The sequence below is a fragment of the Bubalus bubalis genome, chromosome 5, assembly GCF_019923935.1.
Source record: "Bubalus bubalis isolate 160015118507 breed Murrah chromosome 5, NDDB_SH_1, whole genome shotgun sequence".
Classification (NCBI taxonomy): Eukaryota; Metazoa; Chordata; class Mammalia; order Artiodactyla; family Bovidae; genus Bubalus; species Bubalus bubalis.
The window spans coordinates 15,195,546-15,209,951 of record NC_059161.1 but is presented as its reverse complement, the minus strand read 5'-3'; the positions used below and the strand labels follow the sequence as shown (position 1 = coordinate 15,209,951).

At 41.9% G+C, this 14,406-nt stretch overlaps 1 long non-coding RNA gene across 1 annotated transcript in view; it reads left to right on the top strand.

Annotated features, from left to right (window-relative positions):
- Window positions 1-9,070, top strand: part of LOC112585052 — a 28,545-nt gene extending 19,475 nt beyond the window's left edge. Inside the window, exon 2 of the long non-coding RNA XR_003109376.2 lies at window positions 8,880-9,070. This is a non-coding gene — a long non-coding RNA (uncharacterized LOC112585052). The remainder of the gene's footprint in view (window positions 1-8,879) is intronic.
- Window positions 9,071-14,406: the final 5,336 nt, after the last annotated feature.

The window sequence follows — 14,406 nt, the reverse complement described above, 5'->3', positions numbered from 1 at the left end:
CTTTGTGACCCCATGGACTGTAGCCCACCAGTCTCCTCTGTCCATGGAATTCTACAGGCAAGAATACTGGAGTAGGATGCCATTCCCTTTCCAGGAGATCTTCCCAACCCAGGGATTGAACCTAGGTCTCCCACATTGCAGGCATATTCTTTACCTTCTGAGCCACCAGTCAAGACCCTAACATCTTATTGGTGCATCTAGAATACTACAGAGAGAAAAAGAACTGCAAACAAATCTTGGCTAAAGGCCTAGGGATGGGAGTTGAAATTCCAAATAAATAAAGAGGAAAAGAAAGCAAACTTTACGTATGTCTCCATTAGCTTCATCACTTACATCTTAGCACTAATTTAGTTAGCAAACGGTAAGCATCAAATTTAATGCATAATCCCTTTTCCCAGGGATTTTACTAACATACTGCTGATTCCAAACTAATATTAATCACAATAGATTCTCAATCAGTTGACTCGTGCTCAATTGATAAAGGGTCACCAGTTTTTATTAAGTGGAAGAAGGTTACTGCTTCCCTGATAATATTATATAACTAGAAGTGAAAAAATATTTAAAGGAGGGTCTCCAAATTTTATGGGTTTACTACATTTTAAAGAATGATTAATAGATTATCTTTTTCATGGAGATCTATTTAAAATGCTTCATGTCCATGTGTTCACTCTCATCCCTTTAATAGAGTCTAGCAACTTTATCTTCAGGTGATTTTTACCCACTGAGAGAAAGTTTCCATCTGTGGTTTTGATCTCAAAACTCTCATTTTTCAAAGAATCGGAAAGGACACAGTTATACATCAAAGGATATTCAGATGAAAAATTTAAAACTCAGCAGGATTTTCAGACTTCAAATGGCCATATGTTGTGTTTTTCATAACATGTCATGTTGTGCTTTAATGAGTGTGACCTCTTTCGTATTTGTCATTTCTTAAGGGGTATCAAGCAAGCAGTAGTGGGCTTAAATACATTGTCTTTCATGTAAGACCTCTTGGGGGATTCCTCAGTAATCCATGAGCAAAAATAAAGCTAGGAGTTCCTAACTTCCCACTGGGCAGTCTGTCCGATCTTGCCATGCCCAAATGCCTGGCTTTTCATGGTGGGAAGAAAGTGCTGGCAAGGTGGTCCGGCAGATGCCGGGGCATCACCTTAGGGATTCTGATGAAGAAGCTTTGAGTCAAGATCAGAACTTCAAAAGAAGCAACAGAGCCCTTCAGAACAGTACTCACCAAACGGTTATCCTAAGGGCTAATTTTAACTTGGCAAGGTTTCTAGTGACCTTTTCCCTTTTGCTTATATATCATTCCAGGTTATGGGGGTCAACGGGCTTAAGGCTAGGAGTAAATGCACCCAAAGAGTCCTTTATCGTATGGGATTCTAGGGAAAAAGAGGGCATTTTCTGCTGAATTTAAGTGCAAATTTGAAATATTTCAAAACATTCACGTTTTTCCTGATTTTGACAGTCAGATTATCTTCATTTTGGAACATGGAGGGAGAGAAGGGAAGTGGATACAAAGGACAATAATAACCAATTAAAAACTCACCTTCCCAAGCTCCTGTATCCATTTGAGCAAATTTTCTTCCAGGCATATTTGGCCTATACATACATATTTAATTATTTAATCTCCCTGTGTGGGTTTTTTTTTTTTTTTTAAACTCAAAGCTGTAGTTAAGCCTTTCCTACATTGTTGCAAGCTCCATGTTAACAGTTGTTTTCAAGGATGGTACACCTAGATATTCTGAAAATCAATAGCTCAGCAGAAACATTTAAATGGCTCTTCTTAATGTTCTGAAGTTCAGTGCAGCTATGAGTTTGGAAACCTGCAGGTGAAGACTGTCCTTTCTCTTCTGTCTTCTTCCTGCTGTTTAAACAGAGACTTGGAATCGATTTTTAGATGAGTGATGTAGGCTGTACCTTGCTGTAGAGCTTCTTGCCAGGAATGACGGCACTCACCTCCTACATGTGCTCATGATGTGGAAGTCACTGCCAGGCACAAGTCCCATTTTTCCATGATGATATAAGCCACCATATCCATGATGTAGTCTTAGCTCATGTTGGTAAGGCTCTGGTTATAAACATAATTTTTAATGACACTTCTATCCACTCTAGGTTCCTGGTTGCAAACAACAACACGAATGTCTAATTAAATTAATTAACTTAAAATTTAAATTAATGTAAAGGTGTTAATCTCTTGGAGGGCACAAGAGCCAGGCCTGAGGAATATACAGCTCAAATTATAGCCCCAAGATGCTTCAGGAACTTAACCGCACCTCTGACTTTGGGGGTGGAACACTGCTGCTCAACCCTCTGTCACTGCCCTTCTGGATATCTCTCTGTGCCACAACGCACCACCCTCAGCAGAGTGCATTACTTTGTAGACACCTCTTTCTCTCCACGATTTTGAATCGGAGTTTTGTTAAGAGTGAATCTGACACGCAAGAGGAACATACGACACAGCCCCAGGCCCTAGCTGCAAGGGAATGTGGAAAAACAAGTTGGTGACTTCTAACTTAGGAACAGAGAAATTTTGCTGCTATGTAAAGGCTCTTTTCTAACTAATTTAGTATTGTTTATTTTTGGCTGTGCTGTGTCTTCCTTGCTACATGTGGGCTTTCTCTAGTTGTGGTGAGCAGGGGGATACACTTCATTGTGGTGCACGGGCTACTCGCTGCTGTAACTTCTCTGGTTGTCGAGCGCACTCTAGAGTGTTGGGGCTTCAGTAGCTGTGGCGCATGAAATCTTCCCAGACCAGGGATGGAACCTGTGTTTCCACATTGACAGGCAGATTCTTATCCACTGTACCACTTATCCACTGTATCCACTTCCCTTTACAGGGAAGTCCCTGTAAAGATTCTTCATAAGCTACTGGGCAGAGAAAAAGTCTAACAAAGTCCCAAACAACTGTTCAATGCTTTATTGTATAAACGTTTCATAATATAATTAATCATTACTGTTGAAAATTTGGGCTACTAAAGGAAATATATTTTTTTAGTCATGTTTATTGAGGTGTAATTTACATATGGGGCTTCCCAGGTGGCTCTCTCATAAAGGATCTGCCTGCAGCACAGGAGATGTGGGTTCCATCCCTGGGTCAGGAAGATCCCCTGTAGAAGGACATGGCTACCCACTCCAGTATTCTTGCCTTCAAAATCCCATGGACAGAGGAACTTGACAGGCTATATATAATCCATGAAGTTGAAAAGAGTGACTTGGCAACTAAATAACAACAATTTGCATATGACTAAAATCTTCCCTTTTCTGTGTACAGTTTTATGAGTGTTGATAAATGCATAAAGTCATTGAGCAAACACCATAATCAAGATGCAGAATGGTTTCTTCACCTTCCAAAATCCCATTATGTGCCTCTTCATAGTCAGTTTCTCCTATTCTCCCGCCTATAGGTAACCAATGATTTATTTTTATCCCTATAGTTTTTCCTTTCCTAGATTGTAATATAAAAGGAATCATACAGTCTATATCCTTTTTCACTCTGCCTAATAATTTTGAGATTCATTCATGTTATTGTATATATCAGTAGAGCATTTCTTTTTATTGTTGCTGCTGCTAAGTCGCTTCAGTTGTGTCCAACTCTGTGCGACCCCATAGACGGCAGCCCACCAGGCTCCCCTGTCCCTGGGATTCTCCAGGCAAGAACACTGGAGTGGGTTGCCATTTCCTGCTCCAATGCAGGAAAGTGAAAAGTGAGAGTGAAGTCACTCAGTCGTGTCCAACTCTTCACAACCCCATGGACTGCAGCCTTCCAGGCTCCTCCGTCCATGGGATTTTCTAGGCAAGAGTACTGGAGTGGGGTGCCATTGCCTTCTCCGTTTATTATTGAGTAGTAGTCTATTATATGGATGTACCAGTTTGTTTATCTATTCACCACCTGAAGAAATTTAGGTTGTTTTGCAGTTTTTGACAGTTATTAATACAGCAACTGTAGACATTGGCATAAAGGTTTTTGTGTGAACAAAATTTTAACTTCGCTTCAGTAAATACCTAGCAAAGGAATTACTGGGTCATGTGGAATTACTGAACTTCCCAGGTGGTACTAGGGGTAAAGAACCCACCTGCCACTTTAGGAAACATAAGAGACTAGCTTCGATCCCTGGGTCAGAAAGAACCCCTGGAGAAGGGCATGGCAACCCACTCATTTTCTTGCCTGGAGAATCCCATGAACAGAAGAGCCTGGCCAACTACAGTCCATAGGGTTGCATGGAGTCGGACACAACTGAAGCCACTTAGCATGCATGCTTGATAAGGATATGTTTAACTTTATAAGAAACTCGCCATCTGTTTTCTAAAGTGGACATCCTGTTTTGCATTCCCAGCAGCATATGAGAGTTCTAGCTGCATCCTCTCCAGCATTCAGTCTTGTTTTCATTTTAGCTATGCTAATATGTGTTAAAAATAATATTGATGCTAATCTTTAATGGAATTCCAGGACAGAAAATAAATACAACATAGGGATCCCAGTGAAAAATCATTCTCTATGTTCCCCCTTCTTCCCTTTCGTTTGACTATTCTTGCTCCCTATTAACATTCCTTATAAAGTCTCACCTCCTTGGGAACAGGAAGAGAAATACGGAGTAGACGCAGTAGAGTTGGGAGAATTTGTCCTGGCTGGTTACTTGGCCAGTCCAAAAAAACGTTCCATACTTAGGAAAGAGCCAGAAGACCTGTCTTGTACATATTTTTATTTATCAAAAGCTCTTAATTTTAAAGGACACATACCCTTGCATGTGGAAAAGAAGACATAAAACCCACCTGGAAGTCCAAAAATTAGTGTCTATATATGCACTCTCTCTCTTGAGCCTGTTGTTGACTTTGGGTGTTCTTTTAATTTCTCTAGCTTCTAGATCTCTCCTTTATATTGAATCTGCTCGTCTAGGTTGTGGTTTGGCTCAGTTCCTGGTTTCTGCCCCATTACTTATCCATTGTCTTTCCCGCCCTGAACAACCCTTAATCCCATACTCACTGTCAGCTGGCTTCAGACCTGCCAGTGTTAGCATTTAGACACTTGTTATTGGCTTCAGACCCAGCCATATCTTCAAGTTTCCACCCAGCCCTTGCCTGAATGCTTGGGACTTGCCATTATTGACGACTTGGTTGGAAACACCAGTGTAAATCAAATTTATGGATGCCGTAAAGCCAGAAGTATAGCTAATCTGTAGGATGACAGAATTAGGACAAAGAATGTTCCCATAGGTTGGAACAAAGAACTGAAACTAATAAGGCAAACTGTAGCTGAATGAGGTTCTGAACTTAGTTTTAAAACTCAGCTGCACAAGTGTGAGATGGGAAGTCATGTATTAGTTCTGCCATGTATGGAAATGACGTAAGGTTTAAACAGACTACTTTCATGTGAGTCATTGGAGTGGTGCAGTAAGTGGGACTGCCGAAAATAACTGAATGTGGGCTGAAGCTTCATTACCAAACAGAGTGAATTGGTCAAAGTGGACATGATCTCACTTTACACCACCTGTCAGACCACACTTGGAACATATAGGGTCAGTTTGGGGTCACACATGCTAAGGCAGATAAAGACAAACTGGAGTGTATCCACTTTCATTTCCCATCACAGTCTGGTTTCTGTCTGACCAAGGTACTAGTGACATTTTTGTGAGCTAGTGAACACCCTTCATGCCTTTTCCTATTTGATCTCGCTGCAGCATTTGACTCATGGACCACTCCTGCCTTCCTCAAGTTGTCCTCTCTTTGGTTTCTTGTCATTTATATCCTCTCCTTTTTTTCCCCTACTTATCTCACTGTGGATTTTTCTCCTCCTTTGATACAAACATGGGTGTTCCTTAAGTTTCCCAGCCCCCCTTCCTTCTTTAGATTCCCCAAAGGGCATCCTATCCATTGCTGGGGCTTCAATTACCAAATGGATGCCATTGACTGACTCCCAGATCTCTATTTCTAGCCTTGATATTTTTTGCACTCTTGTTTTATGTTTTTTTTTTTTTGTAAGAATATTTGATCAATAAATGCCAAAAAGTCAACAAAAAGTCTCTAAGGAGAATAATAAAATGCCAAAAGGAGATAGATCTCCGAAAGTAGGACAAATCTAGTGGAGATTATTTGCAGTCTGGGAGCTTTTTAGATGTTTAACCATTGAAGTATTTGCTTTGCCTGAATCACATTCTGGAAAGAGGTGCTTTCTTGCAGGAATTAGGGAAGGGTTAGTAAGTGGAGAAGAATGTTGGTGAGTCCCACTTCTAGAAATAAGGCAGTGGGCTGACAATGAACGAGTCTTCCTTTTACTTTCTCAAAAGGAGTAAAAAATGGTAGACCTGGAAGCTTACATCTAAGGACTTAACTTTTATGTAACTTTTAGAGTTTTTACTTTTTTATTTCATGTATCTTCCCCACAGTGCTTGAAAGCAACAACTTTACTGTAAAAAAAATGCTCTTTGCTTCTCTTTGAAGATAACAAGAAAAGGGGAAAGGGACAAAAATGTGCCTTCCTCTGGGCTGGGGAGAGAAGATTTTCAAGAGAAAGGGTGCTAGGCTAAGTGCCTGTGTATGTGCTAAGTCACTAGAGTTGTGTTCAGTTCTTTGCAACCCCATAGACTGAAGCCCACCAGGCTTCTCTGTCCATGGGATTCTCCAGGCAAGAACACTGCAGTGGGTTGCCATGCCCTCCTCCAGGGGAGCTTCCCAACCCAGGGATCAAATCCACATCTCTGCGTCTCCTGCATTGGCAGGTGGATTCTTTACCACTAGCGCCACCTGGGAAGCTCATTAGGCTATGAGGTAGACAGAGGCTATTGAGGGAGAAAGGAAAAAAGGAAAACACAAGGAACTAGCTTGTAATTGAGCTGTGAAAAGACTCAACAGAGGAGCTCAAAGCCATATTACATAAAAAGAGGTGAATTGGGGGATAGTTAGTCTGGAAAAGACATCTCAGTTATTTGGAGATGTTTGAAATCTGTCAGGAGGAAAAGAGGTTAGAATGGTGTATGTTTCCCTGATGGAAAAAATTGGACCCATGGGATGGAAATTATAGTTGAGGATGGTGGCAGAGGAGGAGTGGAACATGAGAGTAATATTTTTGCTCTCCAACCATCAGAGTCATCTGAAAACAAAATAATTTCCTTTGGGAGATAGTGATTTTCCCATCCCTGGAGGATGACCAAAAGCAGGAGGTTTTAAAGGGGGAATACAAGCACTGTGGATACATTTCCATTCAGTGAACATTTAGGGTGTCTTCCAACCCTAAAGTCTATGCTTCTATGAATATATTGAGTCTCTAGGCATACAGGGAAAACTCCCTCTCTTTTGAAAGTCATGAGTCAAAACATATGAGAAATCACTAAAAATTTCTTCATGGTACATGTTTAAAGTGCCAAAATCAATGTTGTCAGCATAAAAGCCAAAGGAATTCAGAGGAAGAAGGCTTGAAATGATGGCAGGGAGCACAAAATGAGTCCTGATGTGGTCTCGTGTGTTGGACAGACAAGAAAAGAAAGGACATTCTTGGTGAGGTGGCATGCTACCAGATAGATGTAAGCCCCGAAACCTTTTATTCAACCTTTATGAAAATTTTAAAAGAAACCCATAGGTCACTAGGTACAACAATATTCTAGCAAGAAAGCTGGAAGGGCAAAATCTGATACAAGTGCTCTTAAAATGTTATATCCTGAGGATCATCCTTTTCCAGGGAAAAGGAGAGGGATTAGGAATATTTACAAATCAGCTATCATAGAGTTACGAAGAATACAGAATATTAACCAGGTGGGATAAATTTTCAAGTAAAATTTATCTTTACTTGTTTTGTGGTTGGTTTTAAAATGTGTTTATTTTCCTTATGAGGAGGACTGTAACATTTTCTTAAGACTACCATTATTTTCTATAGAAAATAATATTATTGACATGTTTGTTGGAGAGAATGGTGCTTGTTTATATGAAGCTAAATACTGCTTGGCACGGGTTAAATTTTCTTACTCTCCTGGCATAATTAACATGTTTATCATGACCAATGACCTTGTTATAATTAAGCAGTATATAAAGTATATATTGCTAAGATGGGAAGGAATCTCTTTTAGACATTTCTTCTTACAAGGCTTATAAATTTAAAAACAACAACAACAACAACTTTTAGGCCCTTCCCTGGTGGTCAAGTGGTTAAAACTCTGCCTGCCAATGCAGGGGACATGGGTTTGATCCCTGCTGAGGGACAATCCCACATGCCCTGGGGCAACTAAGCCCAGGAGCCATAACTGCTGAGCCCACAAGCCAAAATTACTGAAGCCCAGGTGCCTAGAGCCCATGCTGCACAAGAAGAGAAGCCATCACAATGAGAAGCCCGTGCACTGCAATGAAGAGTAACCCCACTCCCTGCAACCAGAGAAAGCCCGCACACAGCCACGAAGACCCAGCACAGCCAAAAATAAGTAAATCTTAAAAAAAAAAAAAAAAACTTTTAAATAAGAGACTCATTTTCCAAACGAATGCAAAAGCCAAAATTCTTTGATAGGTCAAAGTTAGAGTTGGGAATGATGGTGTTTTGTTCATCTAGTAGAGAATGGGGCTAAAGGGGGGCATAGACACTGGGGAAGAATGTGAGAGGGGCCAGCGCTGGCTGTGTAAGTGTTTATAGACAGTGTCCTCTGGAGACAAGAGCATGGTTTTAGAGTCAAACAGGAGTCATGTGAATGCTGCTGAGGCAGGTTGATTGCATCGATGCCCCAGCTAATGGCTTCCCTGAACGCGGGCACAATGCGGCATGTGACTGCAGCAATTCCATTCCTGAATCTCACCCCACCCTGCGACTGGCTTTGGTCAGTGGAACATGGCAGAAGTGATGTTGCACTCGTTCTGAGCTTTTTGCCTCTTCTCTCTCTCTCCTTTTCTCCTCCCGGCTTCTGCATCAGGAATGAGCCTGCACCAGCCCGCTGAAAGATGGGAGACCACATGGAGAGGAGCCCAGCTGCCCAGCAAGGGACAGGCCACACCAGTGGACAGCCAGCCACCTCCCACACCTGTTGGGGAAGTCAGACAGGATGACACGAGCTGGTGCTTGACCCGTAGCCTTCTGAGCAGTAATAAATGCTTCCTATTTTAACCACTGACTTTTGGAGTGATTTCAGTTTTGTAGTGATTGCTAAATGATACTCCTGGGTCAACTAGTTACTAGCTGTGTAACCTTCAGAAGTTGCTTCGCTTCTTTGAGCCTCATTTTACTCAATGTGGACAACAGCCTTTCAATGTGGGGGCTGTTGTTGCCATTTTACAAACAAATTCTTTTAAAGGTTAAGTGGTTAGCCCCAGTTCAGACAATAAGTTGACACCCATACAATTTTCTCATAAAGGAACTCAGAGCAAACCAAGTTCCCAGTCTATAGGTAAACTTGGTGAAGAATTCTGAATCGTGACCTGAAAGGTGAAAAGGCTCATTAATATTAACAGTATTTTCTTAAACTGAATAATTGAAAATGTCGATGGGGAAAAGATAACCCACAAACTGAATGTAATGCTGGCAGGGACTGATTGTTTTATCACTCTATTCCCAGGGTCTGGCAGAGTCTGTGGTACGTTAGTAGATATTGATAAGTATTTTGTGGAAAAAAAAAATCCATGAATGAATCTGGACGTTACATGAAAAACATAATTTATCCTAAACTCTGGATAAAAATTTAAAGTTCAAAACCTGAAGCCTCCAACAGACAGAAATAAAGATGCCTTCATTTTCCCCTCACAACATCCCTCTCAAACCAGTGTACAGAAAGAACTGTTCCCCACGTGACTCAGGCAGCAGGGAGCAGGGTGTTGAAGGCCTTAGCTTCAAAATCACCTCAGTGTCTTGTAGACATTTTCCAAAACATAAGCCCCATCTGGTTCCTACCCCAACAATTCCACTTGGAATTGCTAATACAAAGCAAACCCTTCCCGATACATATACATACCCCTCTGCATAGGGACCAGACGGGTAGGGCAGGAAAGGATCTTGATAAAAAATTTCTTCAGAGTATCTGGGGGCAGCTGGATTTTTTTAGAGTTTCATTTGTTTATGTTTTAACTAAGAAGTCCAACTGCTGTTACAAGTTACCACAAATTTAGTGGTCAAAAACAACACACATTTAATATCTTACAGTTGTGGAGGTTAGAACTATAACACAGGTCTCACTGAGCTAGTATCAGTGAGGAGGCAGGTCTGCATTCCTTTCTTGAGGCTCTATGGGAAAATCCATCTCTTTGCCTTTTCCAGTTTCTTGAGGTCGACTCATTCCTTAGATTGCTCCCCTCTCCCTTCAAGTAAGTCATGATTAAATCAATAGAGCCCACTGATTTCCTTCCATTGTCACAGCTCTGACTGTAACTCCTTCTGACCACAGCTCCCTCTAATGGTTCTGGCTGCTGGATTTTGGATTTTAGTTCATGAAGAAGTCAAAAAGGCAAGAAACAAAGAGCAAACTTAATAGGTTCAACAATCAGACCTGCCCTTTCTTGAGCAGAGTCCTCAGTTGTTACTTCTTCTGCCAGAACCCTTCTTCCTCTTCTCACAGAACCATCATTTGCATCTCAGCTTCCCCAACTGGACTGAATTTCCTAAAATCAGGGACCACATCTTCTTCCCTGCTCCCTATCCAACCTCAAGAGGAGGGCTTTCTAGAAGGAAGATGCTGCCCATTAATTCTCAAGCATTTGCTCATGCATCACAGACTTGGGTACCATTCAGGGGTGAACTTCTTGACCTTTTTGCATTGTTAACCTCTTAAGGACCTCAGGAAAACCCAGTGGAGGCTGCTGTCCCCAAAACTAGGAGGTGGCTCATAGTAGCTTGATTTGGAGGCAATTTGGCTCTGACTTGCCCTCCCAGACTGATGAGTATACAAAAACCCATGATCAAGTCTCATCACTAAAACAGAACTATCTATGTAGACTGAGGGTGGGTAAACTTCCGAGAGTCACAGATTCTTAATACATGCTAAGGGATCACTGACTATTATCTTCACTTGTTTCTTCATCTGTGATTGGGGATATTTATTCAACATTTCTTGAGCACTTGCTATCTTCAGGGACCTATGCTCTGCTAAGGATACAAAGATTAAAGGCAGGATCCCTGCCCCAAGGCACAGGTCAGGTGGATGACTGCAGCAGAGAGAGAGGATGACTAGAAGTAGAAAAGTACATTTGGCTGGGAGAGTTCAGCAAAGCATTATTGGGAGTACGAGCCGGGTGGGGAAACTGGCCTGACTTGTCCTCTCACAGTAACAATGGGAATTGGCTAGATGGGGAAGGGAGGGACAGATATTCTTGACAATGGATATGGCAAAGGATGACAGATGCTCAAGCTGGAGTGGCTCCAGGCTTGTAAGGAGAGAAGAGCTGTTAGTTGACTCCTCCCTAGACCTCCATCACTTCCATCCTGGACACACCGGATGAACAATCTAAGAAAAAGACATACAAAAGTGGTTTCATGATTCCCCTCACCTCCAATTCCAATCTGATTATTGACCCAAAGTAGAAATTCTGGAGGAGCCACCAGAAGTTTGCTATGGAAAGAGGAGGTGGAGGAGGGAAGCTTATGCCACACCAAGTGTCTCCATCACTGCCGGACACGATTTCTCCAACATGCCTCCTCTCTTGCCTGAAGCTGTTGGTGTAAAGTTAAAGCTGAGATCATAGAAAAGTCTTCTGCCAAGTGAAAGAAGCAAACACCCATTCTGATCTCTCCCTGGCTGTGTCCACTCTGAGAATTTGAGTTTTGTGATATGAGATCATGTCCACTGTATATACTTCTGTGTCTTCTACACCCACTACAGCACCTGCATACAACAGATGCACAATCATTGTTTTTCAGATGAATGAATTTATGGATGAATGAGCAACTGTGGATACTAGTGAGTAAATATTGCTTTGTTTATAATTACAGAAAGAATGGATATATTGCTCAGCGTTGTCCACTGAAAACAAATTTGTTTGAACAGCAATTCAATTACATCAAAAGTAATTGCCCATTACTGTATTATAGACCTAATCCGATTCCCACAGAAATTAGCATATGCATTTTAAAAGCATGATTACAACTGCCATTAAGTGACTTCCCTGTGGATTCCTTCCTGATGGCAGAAAAGTAAAATTCTGTACTACACTGACTCATTTTTCCATCTCTGAGGAGTTCCTCCCAGCTCAAGTATGACATTTGCTTAAAAGATGAAAACAGCCCCATTCCAAATAAATATGACGTCTGGACAGTTTTTCAAGGACAAACATTTTATTGCAATATAGGCACTTGGCAGGGTAAACATGTGGTTACAAAGTGGTTTACGTTTATTTGCTTTATATAGTGACCAGAAAAACCAATCCACAGTGTAGATCTCCTTATTGAGGTTGCAGACTTCAGAAGCAAATTGTAAAACCCACTTGTTTTTGGTAAAGAAGGTACATGTAACTGACTTTTTCACCAAGTGAAACTGTATTATTTATTTTAGTCAGTGATGTCTTTCTCTTCCCCAAATTAAACTTGCTAGGTTAGCAAACATCACTTAGCACTTTTTATAAAGAAATAAAATCACTTATCTGAGAGAATCGTGGAACCCTTTGAAATCACTACCTCTAATCTGAAGGTTATGAAACCAGACTTGAGAATCTCTGTAGTAAAATGCAGAAGATGGAGCATGAAGACCCATAGTTCTTCATACTCAGTCTCTTTCTAAAAATTTTGAACAAGCTGGAATCTTTTCCTTGTTGTCTCCAAAATGCATTTTTTTTGGAAATAAGTTTACTCTGAATAATGCAAGACACTACTGACTCTGCTCTAAGCTGCAAAGGATAAGCAAATTCATTTTTAAGGAAAATATCCTTTCTTTGTGAAAGGTCAATAAAACATAACTAGTCATGGAATTTTTGCCAAAAGCCATGTCTTGAGGTTTTATGCATTTCAAAGAAATTTGTCCATAGGAGCGAGCCCCTGAGCAGCTTGCAGAGGCTTTTCCTGCTGCTTACTTAAATCACAATAACCTTGCTCCAACCTGGAAACCACTGAAGCAATCTAGACAAGTCTGTATCAAAAGCAAGAGAAACTCCCAGTAATAGGAAACTATTCCACTCAACATGTGAAAACAAATAAGGAAATTTTAATGCACTTTAATTTCCTGTTCCATCATCAAATGGAACAGTCACCTGACTTAATCTAGTGGACGTGTCTTTTGTGAAATATGTACAGAAAAACTCTGCGTTCTCAGCTCCGTACTTCCTCTTAATCTCTGGTCTCCTCTACCAGCGGATGGGTAGACACTGATGTTCATCCATCCAATGAAGTGACAAGTACTGTCATTTAGGGTTGGAAAAATCTCTCAGCTTTCCAAGTGGGGCCAGGAGCCCTGAGGTGAGCAAAAGGGAGGAAGCTAGAAGCTTCTATGTGGGCTTAGCCTGCGCCAGGACCTCCTTGCTTGCTGATCACCATTCTCCCGGAGAAAAGGGCAGTCCTTGGGGAGGCTGGGCACTGCACCTTTGGCTCTCAGTCTCGCTGGGCAGCGCATCAGACCATTTGGCCACTTGCCTTTTGGACTTTGGACTTGATTTAAGGGAAGACTCCCAAGGGCAAAAAGCCCAAGTAAAATATATCTCCTTGCCTGACAGCAAGCCCCAAATAGCCCCAGCACAGCAGTGTGGTTGGTGATCAGTTCTCACATTTCCTGAGAAGCCTGACACAAGCAGTTCCTTGTTAGGCACTAGGGATATTAAAGTGACTTGAGAATCCAGGGAGCCATTATTCAAGGCTGTGTGTGCAGGAAGTACACAGGATGACCAAACCCTAGCGTCTGTCCTTGAAGGAAGGGGCCCCTGGAAGAGACAGGAAGTAAACATAATTGCAATATTTTGTGCCAAATGCAAGGATATGAGTGAACACGGGTGCAATAAGGACCAGGGAGGGGAGTGACCTCTGCCTTCCACCTATAATGCTGCTGCTGCTGCTGCTAAGTCACTTCAGTCGTGTCCGACTCTGTGCGACCCCATAGACAGCAGCCCACCAGGCTCCCCCGTCCCTGGGATTTTCCAGGCAAGAACACTGGAGTGGGTTGCCATTTCCTTCTCCAATGCATGAAAGTGAAAAGTGAAAGTGAAGTCGCTCAGTCGTGTCCGACTCTTCACGACCCCATGGACTGCAACCTACCAGGCTCCTCCGTCCATGGGATTTTCCAGGCAAGAGTACTGGAGTGGGGTGCCATTGCCTTCTCCACCTATAATGAGAGGATCTAAACACGCTAAGTGTTAGTCACTCGGTCATGTTGGACTCTTTGCCACCCCATGGACCACAGCCTGCCAGGTTCCTCTGTCCATGGAATTCTCCAGGCAAGAATACTGGAGTGGGTAGCTATTCCTTTGGCCAGGAGATCTTCCTGACCCAGGGATTGAACCCAGGTCTCCTGCATTGCAGACAGATTCTTTACTGTC